The 13866-nt window shown below is 38.3% G+C and overlaps 1 long non-coding RNA gene across 1 annotated transcript; it reads left to right on the plus strand.

Annotated features, from left to right (window-relative positions):
• The first annotated feature begins 9734 nt into the window (after positions 1 to 9734).
• On the plus strand, positions 9735 to 13336 carry LOC102015834. Its single transcript, XR_263550.1, has 4 exons — positions 9735 to 9885; positions 12136 to 12321; positions 12414 to 12669; positions 13065 to 13336. It is a non-coding gene; the product is annotated as an uncharacterized LOC102015834 (long non-coding RNA).
• The last annotated feature ends 530 nt before the right edge of the window (positions 13337 to 13866 follow it).

Raw genomic sequence — 13866 nt, forward strand, 5'->3', positions numbered from 1 at the left:
CTTTGGGCCTCCCAGTGGAGATCCCTGATACAGACTTGCATGAGACATGCACGTGTCATGGGCTGTAGGCCTCCAGCTGCACTCATGGAGGACATTGCCATGGGATCCAGGCCCTCAGCTAGATTCTTTGCGTCTCTGGTGTGTGAGCAGATCTCCCCCACTCCTTTGCTTCTGACTCTTTGGGTGAATATTATAAAATAGTCTTATAAGTTATGTGTCCTGTATTAAATGTTTTCCCTTGTAAGCCCTGCCTGCAATAGCATGGTGCATGGTTTATGTCATGGTGTTACTTTGCTGGGGACCTGCATTCCATGGAGAAAAAGATAGGAATTTTTTTTTTGTCTGTGACCACCTTAGGCTACTCTGCTCCCCATAAGCAACCAAAGAGCCGAGAACTGAGATTTACTCACTAGTTAGCTACTCATCTTCCACTAACAAGAAATCTGAAAGCCCCATGAATTGAAGTGTCAGCTGATGATGCTAGAATACTTTTTGCCTTAGTTATGATTATTTTAGATAAAAATAAATGAATGGAACTTTTGTGTACAATGAGGGAAAAAAGGAATTTGGGAAATTATATCCAGGTGACCAGCTGCAGGAAGTTTGGAAAGAAAGAGACAGAAAGGCTGGGTTAGATACTCATGCCTTACATATATCCTTCTTAAAGAGCTAGTACTCTGAATCCAGTTTGGGGAGGATTATTTTCCATTGATGAAATAAAGCTACAAGGATGTACGTACACTTATAACGTAACGTCAGAGTTAAATGAATGGCTACAAACGCAGCGTAAACTAACAGCGCTAAGGGGAGAACTCAAAGAAGAGCATTTTTCTGGCATCTGTAAGGGCCTGTGTTCAATCCTTAGCACTGCTAATGAATGAATGAATGAATGAATGAATAAAATAAATGAAAATAAAACTTAACCCCAAACCATGTTTTCCTGTTTATAAGAAACCATGACTGAGCTATAAAACTATGCCTACTTCAGTCTTACGGTGTCATCTCTTCTCTCAATCTTTCTAGTAAGCAGGGTGAATCTGTCACCATTTATTTCTTTTTTTGTCACCATTTATTTCTGCTACTATCAATTTTTAGTAAAATTTCTCTATTCTTATATAGATTATAATTTTTGTTTTTTTTTGGTTTTTCTCTGGTACCGGGAACTGAACTCACAATCTTGCTCATGCCAGGCAGGCGCTTTTGCCGCTGAGCTAAATCCCCAGCCCCTATATAAATTATAAGCAGAGATCCTTTATGTGTACTCAGCTGCACACCACTAGTGTCCATTCTGGTAGTTCAGGAATGTACGGGGGACTTTATTTCACCACAAACTTAGGCCATTTGTGCCTCTTCCTTTATAAGAAACATTGGCTGGGAGTCACATAATTAATGCCTCCTAAAGCCTTCTGAATATACCCACCCACAGAGATTATTTTCCTTGCTCTTTTTATATAAAATCCTTCAATTTAATGGTACAGTTTTGTAGGACCTATTACCTTTGCACCTCTTTATTCTGCATGTCTGGAAATTATAGTGTTTAAAATAGATGCAAAAATGATATCAGAAATATCAGCTCCCACAGCCATTTTGGAGAATGTAAATGCTTCACCACTTTCTATTATGTAGGAGCATAGTTTTCTCCTCATTTTAATATTGATATCCCCAAAATATTGAAATATTGGGCTGCTGCATGAGCAGCTTCCATTTTCTTTCTATCTGAAATAGAGTGCTGAAGCTCTAGTTAGTGGAAAATATTCCAGGGGTTTTACAGATACATTTACACTAATGGCATTTCCATTAAAAGGGATATTTAAATGGTGATTTCAGATCAAATTAATAAAGCATTGAGAGTTAATGAGCATCTGATTGGGAGACTCAACTTGCTGTCTACTTTTCCCTCCCGAGTATAATCAAGTAGTTTTCCGAAAGCAATTACACATCAGGCACATTAAGTAACGTAAGATTCATAGAACGTTATTTTCTTTCTTGAGACAGAGAGGGTAGAAAAAAATCTATATTAAAACATAAAAAAGATTAAAAGCTAGGAAAATCTGATTTCTTAATTACCGTCCTGTATAGTAAATATTTCTGGGATTTGAAGCGTGCTTTGCTGTAAGTGGAGATGTGGTGGAAACTGAGGGAGTTGGACCTACGCAGAGCATCGGAAGCATGCACTAATGCCATTGTAGGTGTTATTTTTATTCTTAAACACACCGATCACCCCAGTGCTATGAGGATAACAAATACATGCAAATAGGAAGATACGGTAGTGTAAGAGTACGGGCTTTAAAATCAAAATGCCCCGAGAGAGTTTTCTTCCTTTATCTTCAGTTGGATGTATATGACCATTTTCTGCTGTAAGAAAAATAATATTCATCTACAACTCTAGTGAATTTTCATATCCCAAAATGTGTAAAAATATGTGGCCTAATGCATGGGATCAGAATCTCGGCCACTCTGTGATTTTTTTTCTTTCTTACTGAATGTGTTGGTAATTGGAAGCCGATAACAGATTAGTGGCAAGGAAGTAATTAAAGTCAGAATGTCAGGCTATGTTTAGTAACTTGTGTTGGAGGGAAGAAGCAGTAAGGCAGACTGAAATGAGCAGAAAGTATCGCAAGGTACTTTCAGGTTGGTGGTGTCTGTACAATGGCAAATTTCATGGAAATAAGATGTGAAATAATGAGATCACAATACTTGGCAAGGACGTTTGAGAAAAGAAATGACCATTTTTCTCGCTTGCTGCCATCTTGATCCGGAAGCGCAATATTGACATTTTTATAAGCTAAAAACTATCATTATAAAATAGGTTATGAGGATACATATGGTTTTCTTTTTGTTTCTTTTGTATAAATTGTTTCATTCTCGGGAAAGAGATGCATTATTTTTTAGTAAATTTTGTTTCATGTGCGTGCATTTTCCACACATCTCCATCAAATTATAAAAAAGTTCAGTGGAGGAACTTCTATTTCTTTCCTTGAGAAGCTAGAAAGTTTTAGAATTGTCATAGAGGCTATTTTTATAACCCACCTCAAATTTACTTTTTCTTAATCAACCTTATCTGATTCTCGTGTTCTACTGTTTTCTCTTTCAGCAAAAATGGCTCCTGCTGTTCTCCCTATAAAAAATTGGTCCTCTGGGACAGTGCTTTCTACCAGTTCATCTTACCATTGCCTCCTGCAGAAATCCTGGTGAGATGTCTACCTATATGATATTTATTTCAGAAAACAGAGTTGCCCAAATATAATCACATAAGCATAAATCCCATCAGTTTTTTCAACCAAAACAAGTACTTTGCTGTTATTAAGGCTTTAGCATTTCACATCATCCTTTGGAGCACTTATGCTTCAATATAAATTCACATTTAGTGTGTTTCCCATTAGCACTCACAGTAATAATGTTTTTGGTCTTCTCTGCTCACTGAATATCTATTGCTTTTTATGCATCCCTGGAGATACTAGCTTGCATTCTTCTCAGTAGAATTATATTTTATTATTTGGGACTCAGAGTTTTGAGACTTTTGCATCTACTTCATTATGTTTTTCTCATTTATGTTTTTTTCAACAGATTAAAAATATTATCATGCCATGCATGACCTCATATGTATCATGCCAGTGCCAACTTAAGACTAGAGGGAAAGCAACCTGCAGAGGTCTCCCAGATAATAGTGTCTTTACTTCTCACCGTCTTTTGTCTTTAGCAAGTTTCAGAGAAAACAGGTTTGTACTTTAGCACTATGTAAGCAAATACTGAACAAAAAGGTGAATGTAGTTAATGTTTCAACAAATTTTAGTCCATAAAAATAGTAATGCTATTAATAGCAGATTTATTAAGATCTTAATACGTGACCACTGATTTTACAAGTGCTTTATATGTACTACTGTAGTAAGACTCCCAGTACTTCCCTACATTAGTGGCAGTCCCATTTGCTGAGACAGGTAGACTAAGCTGCTGAAAGATTAATAACTCTTACAGGTCACACAGACAGTAGTTGAAATAGACTATTTTCTTAAACAAACATGCCATTGTTCTTTCGTTGCAGTGTATATTCTTAGATATATTCTCACTTTATGTTTGGAAGACTGTAAAATACAGCCAAAACTCAAATTTACTTCCTATATTACAATACTGGGGAAAAAAACCAGGAGGAACTGTGGTATCTCTCCTAGTATGACACAGCGTGATTGCCTTTTCTCTCTGTATAGGGCATACACTCTTTCTCCAGGTTTTGCACTTGTCTCTACCTGTGTATGTGAATCCACTATCTTCTATTTGGGTCTTTTTCTCTCTTTCTGACAATTTAACCAAATCACATTTACCAGCTTTAAATTTAAAAAGTTATTTACAATTAGTGCATCACAGTGATCTTTCTAATGATGCCAGCGGGTATGAATACAAAGTATTACAAATAAGAAAATGTTGGATGGCTCATTTATTACAGTATAGTAATCATAAACAGCACGGTACTTTCCTCGTTATATTGTTGAATATGAATATAAATTCTTTTGAAAGAGAATGTTATCACACTTTAACATTTATGAAACTCAATAAACTTTACATTCATCTCCCTTTTCAAATCACTGTATTTGTTCTGTGGGTTATTAAGGGCAACTCTTTGGTTAAATCTGTCATTTCTGAGTGTTTGCTAAGGCACTGGGATTCTGTGGTTTATAGCATGTGTGAAAAGCTTGTATCTTTCTTCAATTATTTTGTGACATACATCCTAGTTTGGATCAAGTATTACAGAATATATCACAGTAGTATACCTCATGGATTTTTGTGTATATTCAAAAAAAATCCTCCAGTATTTTGGCATTTATCAGGACAAGATCGGTTTGGAAGAAATGAACACTCATTATCCAAGAAGAGAAATAGCACAGATTATGATCATGAAATAGAATTAGATTATGTTAGCATCTGGGCATATGCCAGCCTCTGATGATCAACATCAAATGCCTTTTAGTTTTCTTATGATCACTCTCATTTTTAACCAATTTTAAACTCAATTTTGTGATTTACCAAAGTAGACAAGCATGAAATGGATTTTTCATAAAAAGAGAGATTCTGACTGAATAACAATGCTGAGAGAGGGTGTCGCTTTTCTGGGTTCTGACTTTGCTATGCAGCCCCTGTTCTGTTGCGACAGAGATCTGTATCGCCTTTTTCTGAGCTCTCAGCTACCTGCTTCCTCAAATGTTGAAAGTTATGTAGAGACGTGAGACTAGTCTCAGGCTAAAGAAACTGGGTGCACATTAACTCCTGAATACATTTTCCCAATCCTACTTTATTTCCCCTTCTGTAGAGACCCTGGGAATCACGCGTGGTGATGGTGGGTCATAAACGAAAAGGGCCAATGTCTATGTTCTCTTTTCCAGCACACACAGGTACATGTGCACACACGTACACATACACACATTGGGCTGGGACCTGAGTGAACAATAATGTTTCCATTGCCACCGAGGATTCCGGTATTAGGGCAACGAGTCTGCCTGGAAGGATTTATTTTGAATTGCTGCCGGTGGGAAGTATGCAAATTGGTTAAATTGTTCGGTGTGTGAATTGTGCATAATTACTAAGTATGCAGGATTTGTGTGAAGAGTATGTAAATTCATATTCTGTTTTTCTCTTTGCTGAATATGTGGTAGGTTGTTTAACTTCTCTGTTTCAGCTCCTCCCTGTCTAATGTGAAGATATCAGTTTAAATATTTAACAGTAACATATATATATATCCTTCAATATGGTAGTATTTGACAAGCTTTTGAAAGTCTGCGTTTTTGCAAATATTAAAGTTGCTTTAGATCACATTATATCTTAAAAAGAAAAAGTTGTGCCCCTGTGGTATATTTTCCCCCCAAATAAATACTTTCTCCAGAATGCCTTAGAAAGTACTTTAAATAGAGAAAGTCATTACAAGGAATTGGTAGAACTGAAGTCCCCACTTGGTAACTGAGAACTTCACTATGTCTCACACTTCAATATTTCCAAAGATTATATCTCATCTTTATACCTATTATTATACCTAGTACACCTTTCCAGTATAGGCATTACTACAGGTATTATTGTATTTATATAATATAATATGTACTATAGGTGTTATTATAGGTATTATTTTACCTATTCTTATACCTATTGTACCTTTATACCTAGCATCCCTTTACACCTATTATTACAGTGGAACTCTCAGTCTGTAATTCCTGCTTCGATCCTGAACACTCTTTGGTTCCTGTTACTCTTCCTGCACTGTGTCATGGGTCTCCTTAGACTTAGGACAATTCTGGAGCAGCAGACTGTATTTCACTGCCACACGGAGAACTTCTTCTTCTTGGAGGGCAAGCTCAAGTATCTACATATGGGAACAAAACAATTCTTTCCAACAAGGGCTACAATTCAGGTCTTTTTATTTTGCTTCTCTAAGTTGTCCCAATCAATGTACAAATTTAGTTTGGCCTCTTTAAAGTTTACTGAGAGTAAATCTAGAGATGAGAGCCTGGATATCTGAAGCACTGTGAGCATCTCAATACATCTGCAAATTAGGGCCCTGCAAAATAAAGTGTGAAAGGAATATCCCTATCAGGAAGTGACTGATAGTAGCTTTCCCATAGGACAGGATCTGCTATAAAGACAATGGAGAACTGTAATAACTAAAAAGGTATTCAAACAACTTCCAATAGGTAGATTTGGTTCAGAATCAAAAGAAAGATCACTTTTAATCTCTGTTGAAGTATCTATTTAAAGATTACAGAATTATCATATCTTATAAATGGGAGGCATTATAAATGTTGCTCATTCCCTTAGTTTATGCAGGAAGAAATTAAAGACATGCAGGTGTTGAGGTTTCATCTCACACTACTCAGCTAATCACAGGTGATTTAGAGGCAGAGGCAGATGGAGAATCAAGCCCCCTGATATTAGACCTGTGCTTATTCTGTTAAAACTGGCTGTTTTTCTTGTCGTTTCTTCTAAGTTTTACATCAGGCCATGTATTTTCAAAACCCAATATACTTATGTGAAACTTGTCCCTCTTTTAGATTTTTAATAATTTAAATAAAATACCAAACGACAGTGCAAATATTAAAATATGTTTCATCACAGAATAGACTTCTAATGAATGAAAACAGTTTCTTATTCTTATTCATGGTATTATTAATAAACTCAAGTTTTTCTAAGCTGTCTTCAAAATGACCTGAAGAAGCAAACAACGTGAAGTCACTGTCTAGTTCTTAGATGCAGTTTCCACTTTACTTTCTTTGTTTCCCTTTGGTGCAAGGAATTGAACCGAGGGTTACATGGATACACCTCTAATTCTCAATACTTTTCATTTCATTACTGTACTTTTTTTACTTCTGTTTTTTCACTGTAATTTACAACTAACTCTGCTAATTTAGTAAATAGCTAACTAGCAAACTCCTGGAGTCAATATTTTCAATTCAGTCTTCTTACAACAATAATTCTTTTTAAAATTAGGTTTATATACTTCTATTTTTGAAATATATATCTTAAGTGTAGGTATAAGGGCTACAAATAAGTTGGCAAAATTCATTATTCACTTGAGAGACAGTATTTTAATTTTGTTCCTGGGAATTGGAACTGTTGCCACTATCATAACACAAAAGAAAATTTTTGTACTCCAAACTCCTGATAATAGACGAATGTATTTTTGAAAATCTCTGACCCCCAGTGCTAAATCTGATTAATATATCAGATTAAATATTTTGATTATATTCAAATCTCAATATAATGGAATTTATAGCTTTTGCATCTAGCATTTTGAAGTTTATACCTTACCAAAAAATGGACTTTATAAGTGGTTATAAATAAAGAGGAGAAATCTCACTGATTTTTATTTCTACAACTGAAACAATTCTAGGTACAAGAAGATAACACTATCTTCTTTTGTGCCTTTATGATCAAAGGTGAGCATTTTAGATTTTGTGCACTTAGGAAGCAAATTAGTGTATATTCAGTTATGGCATGAATATTATCGTAACACACAACCAATCACCCTTATGAGCGCTCAGCCCAAACCCAAATATACACTTAGTGGGGCATCCCTGTTATTGAGAACATTTATAGGCGCCTTTTCCACTCTTCATTGCAATAACTGGTGGTGACCCCCGGTCTCCCCCTTTTTCCCGCAAAGTAGTCATATTTTGTGTCTCCTCTATGTTAGCATGTTGTTGAGTTTCTGCAAAGAACAGAGCCAGGAGAGGAGAGGAGAAAAAGAGAGAGAAGAAGAGAGGTAGAGGAAAAGACAGAGACAGAGAGAGACAGGGACAGAGACAGAGAAAAGGAATTTGATCATCAAAACCAAGTCCCATGGTCTCTGTGTTGGTTAATTTTCTCTCATTGCTGAGTCAGAATACCTGACACTTAAAGTTAAATGGGAAAGATTTATGTAGCTCACAGTTTGTGGAGGTTTCAGTCCATAATCGGCTGGCTCCCAGGCAGGGTGGCACCTGGCAGAGGGGCATCCCAGAGGAGAAACAGTTCATGGCAGCAGAAGACGGCAAAAGCAACAAGCGCAGGGGAGAGGCAAGCCTCCTTCTGCCCCTTTTGTCTTCTCCAGGCTCCTGGGATTGCGGCAGTGTCCATCCAATCAGTGGACTGATCCAGCAATCACCCACCCTTCATCCCAGCAACCTTAATCCTAGCATTGAAGAATGAATCAATCCCAGATTCAGCTACCCCTGAAAAGGCCCCATCTAAAAGTGCATGAGGCTTTGAGGGAACATCTAGACACAAACCATAACAGTCTGCCATCTGCAAGCTGGAAAACAGCGGGGAAGTTCAGGCCAAGTGTGAAAGACTTAGAAAGAGCAGAGTTCTGGTGTCAGTCTTGTTCCAAGCCTGGAGGCTTGAGAGGAAGGAGCACCAGCGTCTGACAAGGGTCAAGAGGGACAGCCCAGCTCTACCAGTGAACTCACCCTCCCTCCCATCTTTCATTCTGTAGAACCCTCAGTGGACTGAAGGACTCCCACCCACACTGTTAGAGTGAACTTTATTCCAGAGAAATCCTTACAGACACACTGACAAATAATCTGTTAGTCAGCTTTGGTCATTATGGTATAATACCCACAACAAAAAACACAAAGGAGGAAAATTTTATTTTCACTTCTGGCTTCAGAAGTTTCAGTCCATGATCAGCGGGCTCCATTGCTTTAGGGCTATGGCAAAGCAGAAGTATCATGGTGGAAAGATACGGTAGAGAAAATCTGTTCACTCCACGGCAGCCACCTAGCAGACGGTAAGGGGAAGAACCAGAGAGGGAATGACCAGGGATGAAGTAACCCCCACCGTCAGGCCCACAGGGCCCACTCTCTTCTACTGAACCCCACCTCTAAAGTTTCCATTACTTCTCGGGCATGGCATCATGCATTATCTCATCAGCAAATTAATCCACTGATGAAATTAGAGCCCTGATAGTCCAATTGCTTTGTAAAGGGTCCACCTCTGCCCACTTGAGATTTGACGGATATTTTAGACATGAACCAGAACAGATGTTTTACCACCTATTTGGGGATTCCTTGGCCCTGCTAAATTGCCTTGCAAAGTTAATTTTCACAACAGCAAGGAGAAAGAACTCATATGAATTAGCCGAAATACAGTTCCCTCCTGGGCTTTGTTTCCGCACTTGTATCAGAATGAAAAAACACGTTAGAAACGCAAAACCGATCTCCCTAACTGTCCTGCGCATGACACGGTGACGACATGCGCACAGACGTTGCCCATTTCAGACTGTTCCGGACTGCGCTCAGGTTTCTACTGTCGATCTGCGCCGCGTGGTCTTACTTTGTGCTGATACATCGGGGAAAATTAGAAAACAATAATGCATATAATGGAGATGAATATAATGGGTATAATTTAGACAGCCGGAAACTTCTCTTGGTAATTCCTTTCTTTTTTTTTTAACCTCGATCGAATAATCTTGTCTAAATGAGATGTGTAGCACGAGCGGGGAAGGAGGTCAGTTATTTAGGATGTTGTAATGAGTGATACGCATGGGTGCTGCAGACACTGCTTCTGAATAGATGATTTCCAAGCGAGGAAAGCGTCCTCCACTGTAATCATGACATTCTAGATTAGAAGGACTATCAGAGGTCGCTATGATGGTTCATCTTACGTGTCACCTTGGCTAGGCTATTGTACTTAGTTATGCTGTCAGACACTAATTTAGTGTTTGAGTGAAGACATTGTGCAGCTGCGGTTAACATCTACAATTAGGTGATCAGGTAAAGGTAATCATTCTTAATAACCACCTGGATGGACATCATGCAGTCAGGTGAAAGGTCATAAAAGCAAAACTGATGTTTCCCTAGAGAAGAAAAAATTATCTCAACACTGCACCATCAACTTCTACCCCTGCCCGAGACCCTTCAGCCTGCTGCCTTTTCTAAAGATCTCAGACTTGCCAGTGGGCACATCCCATGAACCAGTTCCTGAAAACTGTCTCTATGTACATCATCTTGTATCTAGGTATTCTTCAACAGGTCCTATTTCATCTGAAGAATCCCGACTAATACTTCTGTCCAGTCTGACTTTCCAGCCCAATATAAAAATCTCTTTTACATATCTAATAGGAGGTCCTATGATTATTGAATATTTTCATTAGTGGAGCATGCCCTCCTTCTTGAGATGATAGACTTTATCATTATTGATTGATTGCATTACTTCATTCTTGCATATTGTTAAAAATGTTACCCCTGCTGAGCTGTCTTATGATATTTAAATTTTATTTAAATATAATTGGGGTTTCTTCCTTGTTCAGTGGATCTTATGATAATCATTGACCAAAGCAGCACAGCTATTCTGACACTGTTTCTTTCTTTTTTTTTTTTTTTTGGTTTTTCTCCGGTACCAGGAACCGAACTCACAACCTCGCGCTTGCCAGGCAGGCGCTTTTGCCCCTGAGCTAAATCCCCAGCCCTGACACTGTTTCTTGCATTAAGTTTCCACATATAGTTTGAGTATGTACATTCTTGTGGATAAGGACTGTGAAGGGTTATGCTGTATTCACGATTATTCCCAGACTTTCTTAGGTGTTCAGAACCATTGCTAAATTTGATTTCAATCTTGGGATGAGTGAAGTTGGCCTCACCATTACTGTTCACTATTCGTCCACCAGCTTTTCTCTAGAACACTGGCGATCAAGCCTAGTGCCAACCTAGATCACTTTCCAGAATACCAGGAACCACTGGAGTACAACTCTGAACTGGGCCCAGTTATGGGATGTTTTTATGAGCTCCTTAGATGACTATAGCTCTGAGCCAGAGTTAGCAAAAACTTCTGTAGAATAAACCAGAACTTCATCCTGCCTCTTCTCCACAGTACTACTTGAAAACTTGGAAGACATTAATCATACCTCTTTTACTCCCACAGGAAATGCTGTATTTATTTTACAAATAATTACTATCATTTAAAAAAAATCTGTACCATGGTGTTTAACTTCTTCTGGAACTCAATTTTACCACTGTATTCAAAACCTTCATTAAAATGTGGCCATCTCAGTATGTAGCCTGGGAGCCCTTGGAGACTATTAGCCTCCCAGCCAGAACTCAGTTCTTATGATCTAAGCAATAGAAGGAGTCCTCTTGGAAGTGATAGTGTAGTTTTGTTGGCTACTCTTGTACTGAATATAAATTTACTGTGTAGAAACTATGTTACGGTTTGTGTGTAGATGTCCTCCTCAAAGCAGCCATGGGGCAGGCTTCTAGAGTTGTTGATTGATTCATGGTCCAATGCTCGGATTCTGGGTGTGAGTGCTACACCCGCCCTGGGGCCAGCAGCCTGCACACAATATAAGGGAGGGAGAGAGGTTTGCTCTCTGCTGCTCCTCCTTTTTTGCTCTTGTTGCTTTTGCTGTGTTCCCTGCCATAAACAGTTACCCTTTGCCATGTGCCACCCTGCCTTGGAGTCAGCCCAGTATGGACTGAAACCTCCACAGACTATGAGCTAAATAAACCTTTCCTTCCTTGATTCTAGGTGTCAGGTATTTTGTCTCAACAATGAGAAAAAAGTAACCAAGACATAAGACAAACTATTTTAGGATTTTTTCTTCTTTTATATAAGTAACAGCCTGAGGTTATAGAAAAAACAGGATTTGAAATCTCATGCAAAATTAATTTCTGGTTTCACCAGTTGGTTCCTACCAGATCATTTGTGAGAAGCTCAGTGAGAGTCTTTTGATATCTGTAAAAGGAAGAAATGATATCTTGGAGTCATACTGAAAAATATCAATAAATTTTGTAAAATATTATTGAAAGAATCTGCCAGTTGAAGTGTCCATTAAGTTGTTTCCATCATTACAACAAACATGGAATTAAGGTAGGCATATCTCTTATACACTGAGTTCAAATGAACTATGTTAATGATTTATACTAGCAACTCGAAGTTTATTAAATATTAATATTACCTAGTTTTTCAGGTAGAGGGGCTTAGAAGTTCGCATGGATTCTAAACAGAGCACGTTCAACACTTTCTGGTTGGTTTAGAATTAGAGACTCTGGGTATGGGCTCACACCTGACAACTTTTAAATCCAGAAGTAACTGTGCTCAGACTGGATAGCGGACAAGGTTGGTGTAAATCAAGCCGTGTCACGGTATGTGCAATCTGACTTCTAGTTTCCTCACTTCTGGATTAGAGACAAAGTCTACAACACTGCACAGCATCAGGTAAGCAAGGATCAGGTAGAAAGGAAAACCATCGGGCTACAGTCCGCAGGGAAACAACAGAAGTCACAAGCCCCCATCTCCTGTTATCTGAGAAGTCGTGGTGGGGCTGGGACACTCTGCTGGACTCTTCTACTGCAGTCCATTTTCCAGCGGAGAGATTCTTTGTCCCATGTGTCTCATCTATTCGTATGCGTGTGTGTGTGCGTGCGTGTGTGTGTGTGTGTGTGTGTGTGTGTGTGTTGGGGGGTCTGGAGTGGTGCTTAGAATATAAAAAAATAATAAAATTTGTTTATGGGGGCGTATACAGATAACTCTCCGGAACTCAGGAGTTCCGGAGCCAGCTGTTTACAGGTGGTTTAGGAAAATAATCTACAGTCTTTTGGGGTCTTTTCTAGGGGCAGAAAGTCTGTTTCTGTGGAATTATTTCCTTGAATTATCTCATTCTACTTGGAGCATAACAGTTGGGGTTCCTGCAACTCAGAGTCAGCTTTCGGGGACAGATACATTGTTTTCCACCTGATTTCTTCACCTGAAAGAAAATAATGAAAAAGCTGAAATTTTCTGATTATCTTAAGTGAAACTTCATTATGTATCTTGGCATTTAGATGTCCTGAATAAATGGGAGCTGTTATTGTTTCCCAATACTACTCCTCCCACACTGAAGAGCTATAGGGCGTATAGTACAGCATATCATAACAGAAATAATTGATTTTACTTCTGAGTGACTGCCAGCGTGTTTCTATTTCATTGAGAACCCAATATGCATACCTTTATTAATGTTTACTTAGGAATAAGTATTTTTTGAATAGTATCATTACATGACTGAAACGTCAAAATCATGCCAACAATGTTTATACAGAAAGTCTTGCTTCTACCCACTCCCCATTTACTGGGAGAGATAAATATTTTAATTTTTTTGTGTTTTATTATGTTTCTGTGTTTAAGTGAATGCAAGCAAATATATCTACATATTCTTACACCTTCTTAAATATACAAAATTCCTTTTCTGGTGTTCTTTCTTACTGATTGCACCAGGGTAGAAGAGAGGAGAGAGCAAAATAGTAGATACTTTTCCTTTTTAATAGTAGTCCACTCCCTGACTTCACTGCCAGGAGAATGAGCCTCAGTCTGTTCCTGATATTGACCCTATAGATTTTTCACTCTCAAAAGGTTCTCCTCCACTTCCGCAACCAGTGC

Source organism: Chinchilla lanigera, unplaced genomic scaffold (genome assembly GCF_000276665.1).
Source record: "Chinchilla lanigera isolate Chin_1 unplaced genomic scaffold, ChiLan1.0 scaffold00071, whole genome shotgun sequence".
NCBI classification, from domain to species: Eukaryota; Metazoa; Chordata; class Mammalia; order Rodentia; family Chinchillidae; genus Chinchilla; species Chinchilla lanigera.